The 14,931-nt window shown below is 41.2% G+C and overlaps 1 protein-coding gene across 7 annotated transcripts in view; it reads right to left on the bottom strand.

The window, feature by feature from the left end:
* SIPA1L1 (signal induced proliferation associated 1 like 1) overlaps positions 1–13,059 on the bottom strand; it is a 211,768-nt gene extending 198,709 nt beyond the window's left edge. For 6 of the 7 annotated variants that reach the window (XM_027641935.1, XM_027641941.1, XM_027641938.1 and 3 more), the window contains exons 1-2: positions 12,901–13,059; positions 12,268–12,492 (exon numbers count right to left, since the gene is read on the bottom strand). The gene's annotated coding sequence lies outside the window, so the exon portion shown is untranslated. The remainder of the gene's footprint in view (positions 1–12,267; positions 12,493–12,900) is intronic. The other variant, XM_027641937.1, reaches the window with a different exon arrangement.
* Positions 13,060–14,931: the final 1,872 nt, after the last annotated feature.

Below are 14,931 nucleotides of genomic sequence, written 5' to 3'. Positions count from 1 at the left end.
CAAAAACTGCTCACACAGTGGTAGTGTTAATTATGGGGAGGAGAGGGTGGAGGGTGGGGGGGTGTCAGGGAAGAGAAATCTCACAGGACACTTTAATGACAGAAACTATTAAGCAACCTAAATACAGGTACCACTACAGGCTCCCATTACATTTTGTCTTCTGCACTTTTCTGGAATATTTGGCAGAAACATGTACAGAATAAGCAGATGAACTAAGAAAGCCTTGGTACCTTCAAATCTCTCTCATATTTGACTGGATTTGGTATATAAGAATATACACACTCCAGCTGAAGTTCCTCCCATGCAATTGCATCCATCACACCTCCTCTGGTATCCAATAACAATGTGTGCTGCAGTTCTTGCCAATGCTGGAACTCAGTCTTATCCACTCACTGGTCTGCTTTTACAAGGCCTGTTGGACACACCTGCGTGTCCATAAGGACACCAAAAAAATCAAAATATTTAGCAAGCTGGGGAGAAGAAAGAAGTTTTCAGGAGAAAGACAAACTGGCAGCCACACACAGAGCATAACCACACAAGCTGGTTTCCATAGTAAACCAGAAACTTCGAGGGCAACCTCTCCTCAAAGCTGTTATCAGAAATGTAGGATGCAGTAACTGCAGTCTCAGCAGCGAGTGCCATGCAGCACAGATGCCAGAGACAGTGCCGAGCTAAAGGGCACTATCCACATGCTTGCTAGAACTAAACAAAAACTAAATGAAGAAACTGCAAGAGTGATGATGTAAGGCATGTTGGCTGACTCTCAGGGCACAGGGGCAGCAAGGAGGTTATCTGAAGTACAGCCACATGGAACTTTTGAACATAAGTCTTCCTGAACATGACTTGAGAGCCTACACCAGATATTAATCCAGACTTAAATGAATACTTTAAAATACATTTTAATGGCTTTAGATTTGACAATTTCTACACATTTTGTTTACACATATTGGATGCAGCCTGTTTCATTCTTTTTGGGGTTTTATAGACCTTCTCATTCTCTATTGCTACAGGTCAAGATGCACAAGAGCTCACTAAAATAGGGATGTTTAGCAGACAACTAAAAAACAATGCAATCTATTCTAGTATTACTTTAATTTGTAGCATGCCAGCTGCTATGCTGGTACCACTGATCTTCTGACCTTTGAGCTAAAACCACTGGACTACCACCAGAACCAGAAATGCAACAGCCACATCAGCACAACACTGCCCCTTAGCTTGAAGGGGAGGCTGGTTAGCTCACATGCAGTGCTATGGTACTGCTATTAAATGCTATCCACTTGCAACTACAAACTCAGCAGCGTGCTACATTGTGCCATGCAGGCGTTGAGAGCTAAAGATATAATAGTAAATAAAATCAGTCCAGGGCACAGGTTTGAGCACTAATATGTAACTGTTGTGGTTTTGTTCAAGTTTACTAAGGGCCATTGATGTACACGAGATCCTAGGAGGCCACGGACCGTTCCTGGTAAACAGCAGGAGTCTGAGCCAAGCAGACCCACTCCAGAGCAGAAAGCGGGCTGCAGACAAGTGCAGATGGAGTCATTACCTTCCTCTGAGCTGGCTCAAGAGTCTACAGCACAGCTTTACAGCTAGTTATAAATAAATTTGCCCGTAGTAGGATGAAATCTAAAGCCCAAGGCAGCTTCTGCTCTGAACGCTTTACAGATTTCTCATGTGTGTGTTAAAACAACTTGCTCAAGGGCACCTGCATTTCCTTGCTTCACAAAGTCAGTGAGGTAAACTAATGAATGAATTCAAGGCACTGATATTACAGTAAGGTCACATCAAAATACAATCTCATTAGTACCCATAAATAAATAAATGAAGTAGAATACACACACTGCAGAGCAGCACAATTATCATGCAACTATGCTGCATCACATTAGCTATGTAGATGACTCTGTATTCTTGCCTAAGATGTCCGATTAGGGCTCTAGCCCTTTCCAGTCCATGAAAGTACAGACACAAGTACAAAATACTTACCTGTTGTCAATGTTTTAATTATCCTACTTGATTCATTTTCCATAATTTTTTTTTAATCAAGTCAGGTAGAATAGTCTAAAACTAAGTGGAGGGGGGGGGTGTAAGGAAACCAAACTTCATCCCAAAAGTAATTGTTTCTGTCACCAGTAGAAACCATTTACAGAACCTTCCCCACACAAACCCTCTCTGTCCCAGCAGCCTTCCTGCTCCTCACATGTAATCATGAGACTGGACAACTTGTTTGCGTTCACAAGACAAGAAAAGAGAGTGCGCTCAAAGTTGTATATTGCTATTAAAACAGTCCCTCTCCCTGCAGCCAAGTCTCTGACCATCTACTGTTTCAGAAGAGATGACTGAGACTAGATGATCCGTTCCCCAAGGGACAGCTACACAGCTCAAGGGGCACACTACAAGCCTTTCTCAATTATTTTTCTTCTGAGGAAGAGTCAAGCAACTCTTCAGTACAACCATTCGGTGAGAGAATGACAAAGCTCAGTTTCACAAGTAGTTTTATGAACACTGCATACCTTCATCCTAAAGAAATTCACCACTAATTAACACTGTTATAAACTGAACAGCAGAAGTACTTCAGTAGTATCGTTAAGTCTTTGGTTCAAAATTTTGAGCACAGGGATAATAAAACACACTGACTTGCAACGCAGGGTGCCAGTATGCAAGCAGCTAACCTGATTGAGTTGCCATGTATTTCAAGAGCTTTTGGCATCTCAGCTAAGTACTAAGGTGATAACGAAGAAGGGTTACAGCAAACAAGATAGCTATTAATGTTTTAAGCCAACAGAACAATCACTCAGCACTAATGCAAGATTCAAAAAGAAAAAACCCACCACCTTCAGAAAGACAATTTTTCTGCCTGGCAAAATAGTTTTGAACCTCTGACACAAAAAGGTTTTTGTACCTCCTTTATCAGCAACAAAAAAATACTATAATGCAGAAACCAACCACTATTTAGGGGTATTTTGCATTATACTACACATACCATTACTTCATTTTCAAAAGTACTATTAAACACTAACATTATATTACTTTTACCTGCAAGCGCAACACCCACATACCGCTGCAGAGCCAAGTTTTTACTGAAACTTGTAAAATGCTACTGAAATAGAGAGCACTGTTCCACAAGTCCTTTTCTTTCCCCATGTAAAAAAGTGAACATGAAAAACCACACATTCAGATACACTGTTTATACTGTCCTCGTGTAACTTCTCTGTTACAAGGAATTAAGTTCTAATTTGTAGCTAAGTTTTAAGTAAGAATTTAGCTGTGTTTTCTGACAATACCTGGAAAAAAGCTAAGAAGTCTGAAGGAAAGCAGGATTTAACTTAAGAAATTAGTCAGAATTTTAAGAATTTAGCATCATTTTTATCAAGTTGTGCTGATTCTTCTCTCACCTCTGTTCAAATGGATCTTCAATTCTTTCACTTTTAAAACCAGAAAAATTAGACATCTCTGGACCCTTCTTTTCTAAATTACTCAGGAAAAAGAGGGAGAGAGGAAGGGAGGGACAGAAACACAATGTGATTCTCTTGTTCATACATTTTTAGCTACAGTATTTAAACACAACTCAAAAAAATCGCTTTTTCAGTACTATTCTCTACCAAAAAGTATTAGTCATGCTAACTCTGGATGCTTTAATGCCATGTCAAGTAGAAGCTCACTATTCTGCCAGAAATCTTTCAGTCTTCCACATTAGAAACACTGGTAACTCAAAGGCAAACAACACTACAATCACAATTCTTCCTCATATGAACCCAACTTTAGTCTAAATAGACAATGATCTAATAATTTTTATTGTTACTATCCTCTCCAGCTTCCCTAATGTTCACAATGCTACCTTCCAATATGTTCCAAACAAATAAGTGGTCAAAGTATCACTTTAATTTAAATCTGTCCACTAGCTCTCTATTTCACCCATTACTTTTTCAAGTTTCACCCTTGCTAATTCTTATTACTTCTTCCTATTACTCGTAACTGAAAGATTAAATGATTACATCATAGGAATATTTGGTGACTGCTATAAATTGCTTTTGTTATTTGGTTTTAAGCAAAGTGCAAGTTACAAAAAATAAGGAACAGTAAAGCTCTCCTCCCTCATCCAGCACTTCAGATATTTTCTAAGCACTTCGTATTTCTACAAGAGGTAATGTTTACCTTGCACATGATTATTTTTCATGTAGCCAGCCCTACACAACTTCAAAGTTGTCCTGAATGAAACTGACTGTTCCCCTTGCCTCTATTTTCAGAATGGATGCATTACATCTCTCAGTTTAACAGCACATTCACAACATGTGCCCTCTTGCCCTTGGCAGGCATAAAGTTGTTGGCAGTTTGAGGTAGGTCATTACACTTAAGATTCACAAACAAAAAAGACACTTCAACAATGCAAGAATGGAAAAACTCAACCTAGCTGCTCAGGTATGTAAGCATCAACTTACATACTAAAAAATTAGATTTAATGATGCCAGCAATCAGTAGATAATGACTAACTTCTGTTAAAATAACAATGATGAGCACCCTTCGCAACATTTAATTACTGCTTATTATCACACCTTTGTTTTACAGGAGATGTGCTTTAAATTACCAACAAATTTGAAAGTCTTTAGTGCATCAACACTACATACACAAGTGACTAAATCTGCAACACGCGGTAGACTGTTGCATGTTCACAGCCAATTCCAATACTGTTGTTTGGAGACAGAGTAATATCTTCTGTTCTCAAACGTTATGTAGCATATTAATTAACTTTAAAATTTTTCTGGCTGAAAATAGAAGTACAGGATTAAAATAAAAGAAACCCTGATGATTTTAGTATGTGATAACCCTATAAAGCTCTGCAGATCTTCTGGCTTTGCCTAGATAGGGAGGTAATTGTATAATAAGACAAGAATTAACTTAAGGCTCTCAAATTATTCCATGGTATGCATCCCACAGTTCAAATAGCAAAGTGGAAGTGTCTGTGGCAGGTAATACTCCAGCCTAGCAGAACCATTCATGTCACTGCACGGGCATGCCCAAAAAACCCACAGAACTTAATAAAAAAAAAAGCCTTCTCAATTTCAAATGGATGGCATGTTTTGAGACTATATTAGAATTTTCCTTTTCTTTATATTAACAGAGGCATCCTAGCAAAGACTCTCCTACTATCTGTGTATGGCAATGTACTAAACAGTAACAGATTCAGGACATCATGGGAATTTCCAGAGTTATGTCAAGTACGAGTCAATGATTACTCTGCAAGATGATGCAGAAGTTGGGGGGGGAGATTAAAAAAAAACTAAAATTGACCTGCTGTCAACACTTCCTTCTTGAAGTGAAAAGAATAGAAAGAGAAAAGAAGAAAAAATCTAAGGAAAGGACAAACTATGTTAACAGCTTTTACATATGTATCTCCTTTTTTCCTCACTTCTAAATGTTTGCTTTAGCAAAAGCTTGGGGAAAGCATCAGGTTTCACTGTTTATTCCAGCTAGGGTATAATCAATACAGTGCAGTCTGTTGAACTATTTTATTCTGATTCATACAACAAGCTGTTAAATACATTTGGAAAGTAGAAGATCAGTGCCAGTATCACATGATTCATGAAGATATGTTTATTTTCAAGGCATGAGAATGCTAAACCATAACTTTCTTCAGCACAATTATGCAGTTCTTCTGCATGAACTGAATGCATAAAATCCAATTTCAGCCCTTCCAATCTGAAAAGAAATAGCAGAAATCTCAACTGCATCCAGCAGAGGCAAGGGAAGGCACTCCAGGATTTATTTGTTGGGGTCTAGTACTGCCTTCTATTTGACACATGCAACAATATTCCAAAAATAGTATCAAACAGTTGGGCTTTTAAAAATTTTTTAAAAATCAGATTGGTAGTTCAGAAAATGAGGAGAAAAGCACTGTCCACAAAAACAAAAAGAGATCTTTAAATAGTTCCGAGATAAGAACTGTAATGGCTTGTGTAGCAGTAACATGTTTAAGCCTGCAGTTTCAGTTTCATCACCCATTGTCTTTTTTTTTTTTTTTTAAAATACACAGACAAAGTTATGCTACACCTCAGAAATGTGAAAAATCAAAAAATAAAGTCTGATCCTTGCCACAGTTTCTTCAGCAAGAGCAAATTTGTGCTCTGGCCCTGCCAAAAGACAAACATTCAAGACGTGTATGTTTCCGCTTACATGAGCCTCTTGAGGGAAAATAAATAAGTACTCACACACCCCAGCTCCCCCCCCCCCTTCTTGCGTGCCCACAGATAAAGGAAATGGGGTTTCCTGTTGCAGGTTTGCAACCTGAGAGCCAGCACTAGGAAGCCATGATAAACTGACACCAGCGGTAATACTGCTACCCCTGCAAGAGACATGAAACAAGCTGGACACCAGAGTAAAAGTGCTTCATATTAGTAAAAAAAAAAACGCCACAAGGATGGTCTTCATTTTTAAAAGTTGATTAAATTGTACCTACAATAGCACTTCCAAGAGCAGTCCCCCTTGGGAGCCCTCCAGCTATCACCAGCTAGCAGTCTGCAGAGCCCACAGCTGTTTAACTCAGGAGCCCAACCTCCTGCTGGAGGAGGGCTGGCTTCCACATTGCTCCAAGTGGCTCATGGCTTTGTCTTGTCAAGCTTTAAAAGTCTCCAACAATGGAAATTCACCAGTCACTACTGGGGGGTCTATTAAATGCTTAACCACCCTCAGAACAGTTAATTTCTATAGTTGTTTAGGTGTGCATAAACTAGAATTTTCCTAGATGAAACCAAGTTAAAAATCCCTCCCCAGAAGTTCACAAAATGTGACCCAACCCTTAAGGGTCATAATGGTCCAAGGGGACAAACCACATCTGTGTTGGGAACATTCAGGAGTTAGTTTAGGAGACCAGACTAAATTCTGCCCGAAGTAAAATTACCCAAATAGCAAGATGTCGATCTGGGAGACTCAACACCCCTACTTTCAGCCATAGACCCACTTCTCTGTCAAGTTATATGCTAGTGTTAAGACCAAGTGACAAAACCATGCATACAAGCAGCAATTTTGAAATCAAATGAAGGAAAGAAGCACTCTTCGAAACAAAAAGAAAGGAGAAAAAAAAAGCCAGGAAATAACCCCTCCTGTAAACACCAGTCATCATGGATCTGCACCAACACATCATATGACAGCGTGAACTGATTTTGAGTGAGTAAATAAAAATAAGAGCAGTAGCTTATAATAAGACCAAATAAAAACCAGGCAATACAAAAATAAAATTGCAATCATTTGAAGAAGTTCCAAGAAAAACATAAAAATGTTCTTGGGTCTAAGCTGTGTGGTGCTTAGTTGCTGTCCGGGGTTAAACCGCCACAGCGACTTTCGGTCAAACAACAAATGCATGCCTTAAAAATGCCTGTAACTCTTTAGAGAGAGCTGTCTCTATTACCACCAACAAGAAAACCCAAGATATTTATCACAGTTGCTGATGTGAACAACTAGCATACAGAAAGTTCTGCTACCGCAGCAATCGTTTTACAGATATTATCTGCCACTCTCAAAAAAAGTTCTGAATTAATCCTATTTCACATCAGCATACAATAAGCCTGTCATTACTTATTCAAAAGTCAAAAGAGAATTGATTTAGCTGATGGTGCTGTAAAATCCATCATGACTCCAGAAATGCAGAGAACAGAGCCATGCTACAAAAGCAGCCCTGGGCACGTCCTGGAACCCCCACCATACACTGCACAGAGAGAGGCAGCAAGGAGGCTACACAGCAAAGGAAGATGTTTGCCAATTTCCCCCACTCTAAAAGTAAGCACTAAAATTCACAAAATAATACCAGCCAAGTATATTAAACATAACTAAGTCCCACAAGCAGACTCAACAGGCAACTTTTCTTCAAATTATGTTTAACTTTTAACCCACACTTTTTAGCCGCCTAGAAAAATAACTTGTTTACCACCAATTTTGGCTGATTGAGGTTTTTTAATCCACTATAACATCACCAATTAGGAAAAATAAGAAATATTTTGGGGTTAACTTTAAAAGTTTTCACAAAAAAAAGTCCATGTTAATGCAAAAGTTCAAAATCAACATATTTCCCAGTTTTGCAGTAACAAGGTCAACATGAGTATTTTGAGGTAAAAAACGTTACCTCAAAAGGTAAAAAATTACACAAAATTTAAACAACCACTACCAAAAGCTTTTTTAGCACTGAAGGTAAACCATAAGGAATCACGAAGAACAGTCCAACTTTAAAACATGCCAGCAGTTTATTTAACTTTTGATATAACTTTTTGACAACTTTATGAAATAAAACCTGGTCTTCAAAAAGCACTTCACTAATCTCCAAAATTCATCTGAAGAAAGTGTTCTTCCCTTTCTACAGAGCCTAAGACCAAAAGTAAAAGAATATTAAAACATCAACAAAAAATTCAAAGGGCCTCTCAGACCTAAGCATGAACCACTACTCCCAGTAACAACCCTTCCTTCTGCATTATAAACATTCACAAAAGTTTTTCATACAGTCATGCATTTTTCAGGAACTTCATCTCTCTCTTGAAAACAGACATCCATCCACTGTGCAGGGAACAAGAGCTATGACTATCGCACTTCAGCATCCAAGATGGGCTCAAGTAGTATGAAGACACAGCTTTGCAAGAGAGGATCAACTTATAGACTCAGATCTTTGAAACAACCACGACAAATACTCAGTTAGAAATCATCATTCAACAGCTACCAAGAATATGAAAAGTGTTCTGTTGCTGCATTGAAAATAAGTGCTCTTTAAAACATGCTTCCATAATGAAAACAAAGACTTGCAAACGCTTAGTCTCACTTAACATAAAAGACATGTGGCAGAATCTAAATCAAATAACTCACCCAGCAAACTGGTGCCACAGAATTCAAAATTAAAGAGACTGAGACAATGACATAATTTAGCTTTACATATGCTAAGACAGACATCTAAAAACATTTTATCTGCTGATTCATGTTCAAAGGTAGTTAAAAACCCAAGCAATTCTAGTCTCTGCAACTCCTAAAGGGTTTCCTAAAGTTCAGAGCGCAAAACTACTACCAAATACACACCGAAACTGCTACAGACAGCATTAGTCTTGTGCTGCCAGCTGCATAGGAACTAAAAATCAAAATAAGTCAAATGCACAAAATTATTGTCACTCAGCATCACCAATGGCCATAATGTGTAGGTTTACAAGCTGGTAAGGATGCACTCCCAAAAAACACTGATAGCCTCTCATTAGAGAATATCTAAAGTCTCACAGAGCCATCAAAACCCACTTTATAAACCTCCAGCTTGAAAGTCCCCAAACATTAAACTGAACTCAGTGAAATATCAATCTTAGACTATTTAAAAGTTGATGTCAAGTATACCCCTCTAAAGTGCAAGTCATTGAAGTCAAATCTCCCTGGAAACACAAAACAGAACAACATAACATTTTTTTTTGCTCACAGAAAGATATGGAATATGATTAATTTTACATGCCAAATCAACAAAAGCCTCACCTAGCAGTTTTTAAAATATATGTATTTACACTGATAAAAGAAATAAGTGCACTTACTACTGCTGTATCTGTCACAACTTATTAACAAGTTAAACAAATGGCTTTCAAAATAAATGAATAAAATAAAAATCTAAAATATGGATAATGAAGTAAACAAAGCAAAGATATTAAAAGATATTAAGATAATTAAAGCATGCCTTATTGACTTTTAAAATATTTAAATTAGAGAGCTGCTGAGAAATAAAAGGAATCTACCTAAAGCCAGGAAAGCCAAAGAAATGACAGATCAAAACTATCTGCCAACTAGCCAACAGTCAGGGTCAATGAGAAAAAATTTCAGCTTCTGAGAATGTCAGCATTAGGCAAACCAACTTGTGTGACTGAAAGTTTAAAGAAGGCATGCTTCTTTACCCCAGCTGGGCATCCAGGACTTCTAACTAAATACCTTGCACCAACCCCCTTGTCGAAGGGATTAAACTACTGATATGGAGAAGACTATTCCTTTTTCTTCTCTACAATAGACCTGCTCTAGGACAAAACAGAGGAATAGAAAAGAAATTCAACTGGGCCTCAACCCTTTCTCTTACTAGCCTACCTCGCATTTTCCCAATGTATTTCCAAAATCATCCTCTTTAAACACGACCTTACTGAAATTCAAAATAACTGGTAGAAATATTTTATGTTCTTAAGTTTTGTTCTCCTATCTATTTAAAAAATGCCGTTATAGTAATAAAACTAGTAATTCTGAAACAGACATTTTAAAAGAAATACTTGAGACAGATTTATGAAAGTGAGAGGACAGTAAGAGCTACATAAGAACAAAACATTCCCAAAGCGGCAGCAGAATGCTTATAAGAATGATGGAAAAAACCCTCCTTGAAAACCTGTGGGAGTGGGAAGAGGCCACATTTGGACATATTTTTTAAAACAACAGCTATCCAAAAGTTAATCTCAAACCTTAAAATAATATTTCAGACAAACATGAGACAGGGATAAAGATCTTCAAACTTAGATGATGCACAGGTGAAACGATGATCATACATTCTATTACAGAAAAAACAGATTAAATATTACATGTCCCCATATTAAGTCTTCACTCCTGGCTGCAGCTCCACCCCTTCACAGTTCTGTGTCACTGCCTACCTCTACACCTGCTAGCCTTTTTCATAAAGGAAATTTTTGCAGCCCTCAAATAGTCAGAGCTGACGTTCCATTTTGCTTCTGACTTCATGATCTAAGAGGTTCTATGAAGCACAACTGAGAGCTAAGTATGCCTATCCCAAGTAGCAATGTTGAAACTAAGCATTTTATTAACAGCAGTAATACCTTCTTAATATAATGTTGTGCAACTAAGTGCACATCCTTTAATCAACTGTCCATAAACAAACATTGTTAAAATGGTGAAAAAAAAAATCTTCCGTCCATAGTTACCTAGTTAAAAAGAAGACATAGTACATATATAAAACATTCGATCATGAAAATTTTCTTTTTAGCTTTACCTAAATAGAACATATGGGGTTGTTCTTCTGAAACCAAGAAAAAATTATTCTGAAGTTCCCACAGTGTTTCTGCATTAATAACTGGTATGGCATCTGATGGCCTAAGGCATAAAAGCCTTGACAGTGAAACACAACTTACAGATCTCTCTCTGCGATTACAGCTGCCACAAACTTCTACCCTAGTACTTCCACGTCTCTCCCACCACTCCAGCTGAAGGGGAATGGAGTGTAGCCAGCAATACATTCCAAATAAATAATAACCACACTCTCCACTAAAGAAAACAATATTAGTGCCCAGTCAGTACTTACAGTAAAAGACTGTTTTCCCTTTTACAAAACTGGTTTATGTCTTAAATTAAACAAATGCTTAATTTCCATAGTTAGCAAGAGGAAAAAAAAAGCCACTAAACTGAAATTCCATCATGAAAGGGCTGCTTTCTAAAGAAAACACCAATCTTGGTTCACCCATACAGATCTGGAACCTAATGAAATCTGACACCTTTACTCTGAAGACAAATTTGCATTGTATTATCAACTAAGGCTCCATGCTCACAAATGCACTTCATTCAGCATGCAGTAATGGGTTCATTAAAGCAGCATCACTAAAATTTTTTAAAGCAATTTTGCTGGCAAAAATTTTAAATGCAATTTGGTAAACAGTATTATCAAAAAAAATGCCTCTATATTATTCCACTGGTAAAAACGTGCCCCCTTGATCTAAAATATACAGATGTTGTGGCCAAGGTTATACAAGGAGATCTTCATTAAGTTGAGTAATTCCCATTTTGTATCACTGCTTTACCAGACATGAATGAGTGCACTCCTTATTAAATGAAGTGAAGCTGCATCACAGCTATCCAGTGCAAATAATACAGATATTTTCAAATATAGCATGAGAGCGTTAACATCAGGACTTCATGCAATGAATAAAACCGGGGAAGAGCAAACGAACTCAGCTTAGGAGGGTTATCGCCTTCTCATCTACCTTTCCTTGCTTCTCCACCTCCTTCTCCCTCCCCATAAGATCCAGTTTAAGGCATTCCCTGTTTTCCCACTTTTCCAGGTTCCCAGTGAAGAAATCAACCATCCGCAAACGTTTTGTTCCTCCATCCCCCTCTCGTGAGCTGAGCATTCAGAACATCCCCACTGGCACTGCCTCCAAATCACCTAATTGTTATCATTATTGCGTTCTCAGCATCGGCTCAGAACAAAACCAGCCCCACTACACCCTCGCTGGCTATAAAAAGTAAAGAAGGGGGAGGGGGGGGGAAAACTGGAGTGCAACTTACAGCGGCGAACAAGAGCCAAGTTATCTCCCGAACCGCGGAGGCGAGCGGCGTGTGCCGCTCGGGGCCGCGGGGGAGCGCGTCCCCCGCCGCAGGGCGCGCTCGGCGCGGCCGCCTCCGCAAGGACGGGCGGCGCGGGCGGCGCGGGAGCCGCGGAGCGGAGCGGGCCGGGCCGCCGCCGCTCACCGCCGCCTCCGGCCGCGCTGCTCCCGCTCCACGCTGCCTTTCCTGCGGGGAAAGAGACACAAATCCGGAATACAGCACCCGGCACGGCTCGCTGCAGGGGTACCCGCGCCCGACCCGCCCCGAGGCTGCCGGCACTGTGGGCTCCCGCCGCCCCGGGGGCGCACGGGGCGGGCGCCCCCCACCCGGCTCCGGGCGCTGCGGCGGGAGGGGACTCTGCGGACCACTTTCGCCCGGGCCCCCTTGCCCTCGTCTCCGTTAACCCCGGGCTGTCGGGCTGGGGGCGGCCCAGCCCCGGGGCTGGGGGCCGGTCCCCCCGTCGCACATCCACCCAGCCGCCCGCACACCCCTTCGGCCAGCGGCACGGCGGCTCCCCACGCCCGGCTCCGCGCCAGGAAGGAGAGGGTACGGCGCGCAGCCCGTCCCGGCTCGGCGCTGCCGCTCGCAACTCACCCAACAAAGTTGCGGCGACGGCTGCCGGCGGCTCGGCTGGGCTCGGCTCAGCTCAGCTCAGCTCACCTCGACTCGAGTCGACTCGACTCCGCTCCGCTCCCTTCCCTGGGCTGTGCTGGGCTGAACGCGGCACTCCCGCCCGCGCCGCCCGGGATGAGCTCACCCCGCCGCGCTCCGCCCGCTGCCGCTCTCGCGAGAGAGGCCGCCTTGCCGCCCGCCCGCGCGCCGGCGGCGTTCCCATGGCAACAGCCAAGCGCCGGGCCCAGCGGGCGGCACAGGCCCTAGCTTAGCTCCCTCCGTTTTGATTGGCTTTTTCCCGTTTTGATCTTTGCATCGCTTTCCGTCCTCCCGGAGACCTGTAGAGAGAAGGTCGCTGCAATTGCTGCCACAAAGTCAAAACCTTCCGGTACCGGATAGTATATCCCAAGCTCTTTTGCTGCCAAATTAAAATGGATTCTCTCTCTAGATATCCACCACAGATAACAAATTCACAACAATTAAAAAATTAGTATACATCAACATCACCCCTTCTTCTGCAGGAACACTGCTCTGTTTTCAAATGGCCAAAATTTTGAACAAAACTAGCTTTGGGTAACCCATTCTGGATACTCTGCTGGTGGTTGTTATTGTCCTCGGCTTGATAGGACATTGCCAATCTCAGTTAAACCACTGTGACTGAAGCTTTCCCTGAAATAAGGACACACCAGAAAACACCTCTGATTTGGGCTGGCAGTGGTCCAGCAACGTGCAGCACAGTGATAGCTAGAACAGCCGAGCTGTGTTGAGCAGCTGCTCTGCCACAGAGATGGTAGCTTCACTCCCCCATTCACTTTCCAGGAATGTCAGGACAGCAAAGACCAACAAAAGTTACATACAGCTCCAAATGGCTTGATGTCTTCTGAAGACTCAGTACTGATGTTTAAATACCATGGTGTTTAGTACTGTAAAAACACCTGGATATCCAGAAAGCAACCACTTTCTTACGGGTTTCCAACTTGAAGTCACGACTCCTGCAGGTGTTAAGGGGTCAGAAAAGCACTCCCAGTGTCATTTTCATGAGCAGAAAAAATGTTATGGATGGACAAAGAACTGATCCCAGTGGTGCTCCAGCATGTAACAAAAATCAGAATTGACAAACCAGGAAAATAAAGAGGAACATTTTCAGTAATTTAAATATGTTTACCTTATATCACCCACCTAAAAAGCTCAGTGATTTTTACTTAAAAGTTTTTTATTGGCGGCTGTAGCCCCACTCTTACAGAGGGAAGTCCAAAGAGGCTTACGGTCCTCGGGTACATACACATAACAGCACTGTATGTGACTGCAGCATCAGGAACTGTGGTATGCAGTTACTGAATTTGCCTTCATCAGAGGAAATTAGATAGTAAGGCTTGCAAGTTCTTTTCTGAGGTTAATGAGGCAAGCACATTCCCAAACTGTTTCTATGATCTGCCTTCACACGCTGCTGATGTGTCTGATCTTAAGATGAGGAAGATATTCAGAAGGGTCGCATAGGAAGGGAGTCTCTGACACCAAACACCAGCCCAGCCTACGAGCTATCTGAGATGAGGCTGCAGTGAAGGCACACACCCTTGGCTGCAGTTCAGCCCGGAGCTGGCTCCTGCTCCCAGGCTCCTGTAGTCTCTCCCTGAATCCCAGATCTGAGAGGTCAACATCTAGTAGTGCAGGGGTCCCAGTGTGAGGGCTGCTGGTATGAGATGCTGGTCTCACTACATTTTCCCCCTGCATGATGTCTAGAGCTGTGGTTATGAGTGCAGCAGCACTTGGGAAGAATGTGTGTTCTCAGAATATCCAGGTGTCAGAATATCCAGAACTCATTTATTTTCTTTTTCTGCAAGTACAAACATTTCTGTGTCTTTATAATTAAGCAATTATTAATTGGGTTTGAAGTGGGGAGAGAAGGGGAATTCAGAGTTTACCTCCTCTATCTAAGGAAGTCATCAGAATAGCTGATCTAGAATAAGAAGGATAAGAGGGGGCTTATTCCAAAATATTTGTCTTGCCTCAATA

The sequence above is a fragment of the Corapipo altera genome, unplaced genomic scaffold, assembly GCF_003945725.1.
Source record: "Corapipo altera isolate COAL_440 unplaced genomic scaffold, ASM394572v1 23b, whole genome shotgun sequence".
In the NCBI taxonomy this organism is placed as follows: Eukaryota; Metazoa; Chordata; class Aves; order Passeriformes; family Pipridae; genus Corapipo; species Corapipo altera.
Note: the sequence above shows the minus strand (reverse complement) of the source record. Positions and strands in the feature narration are given on the sequence as shown.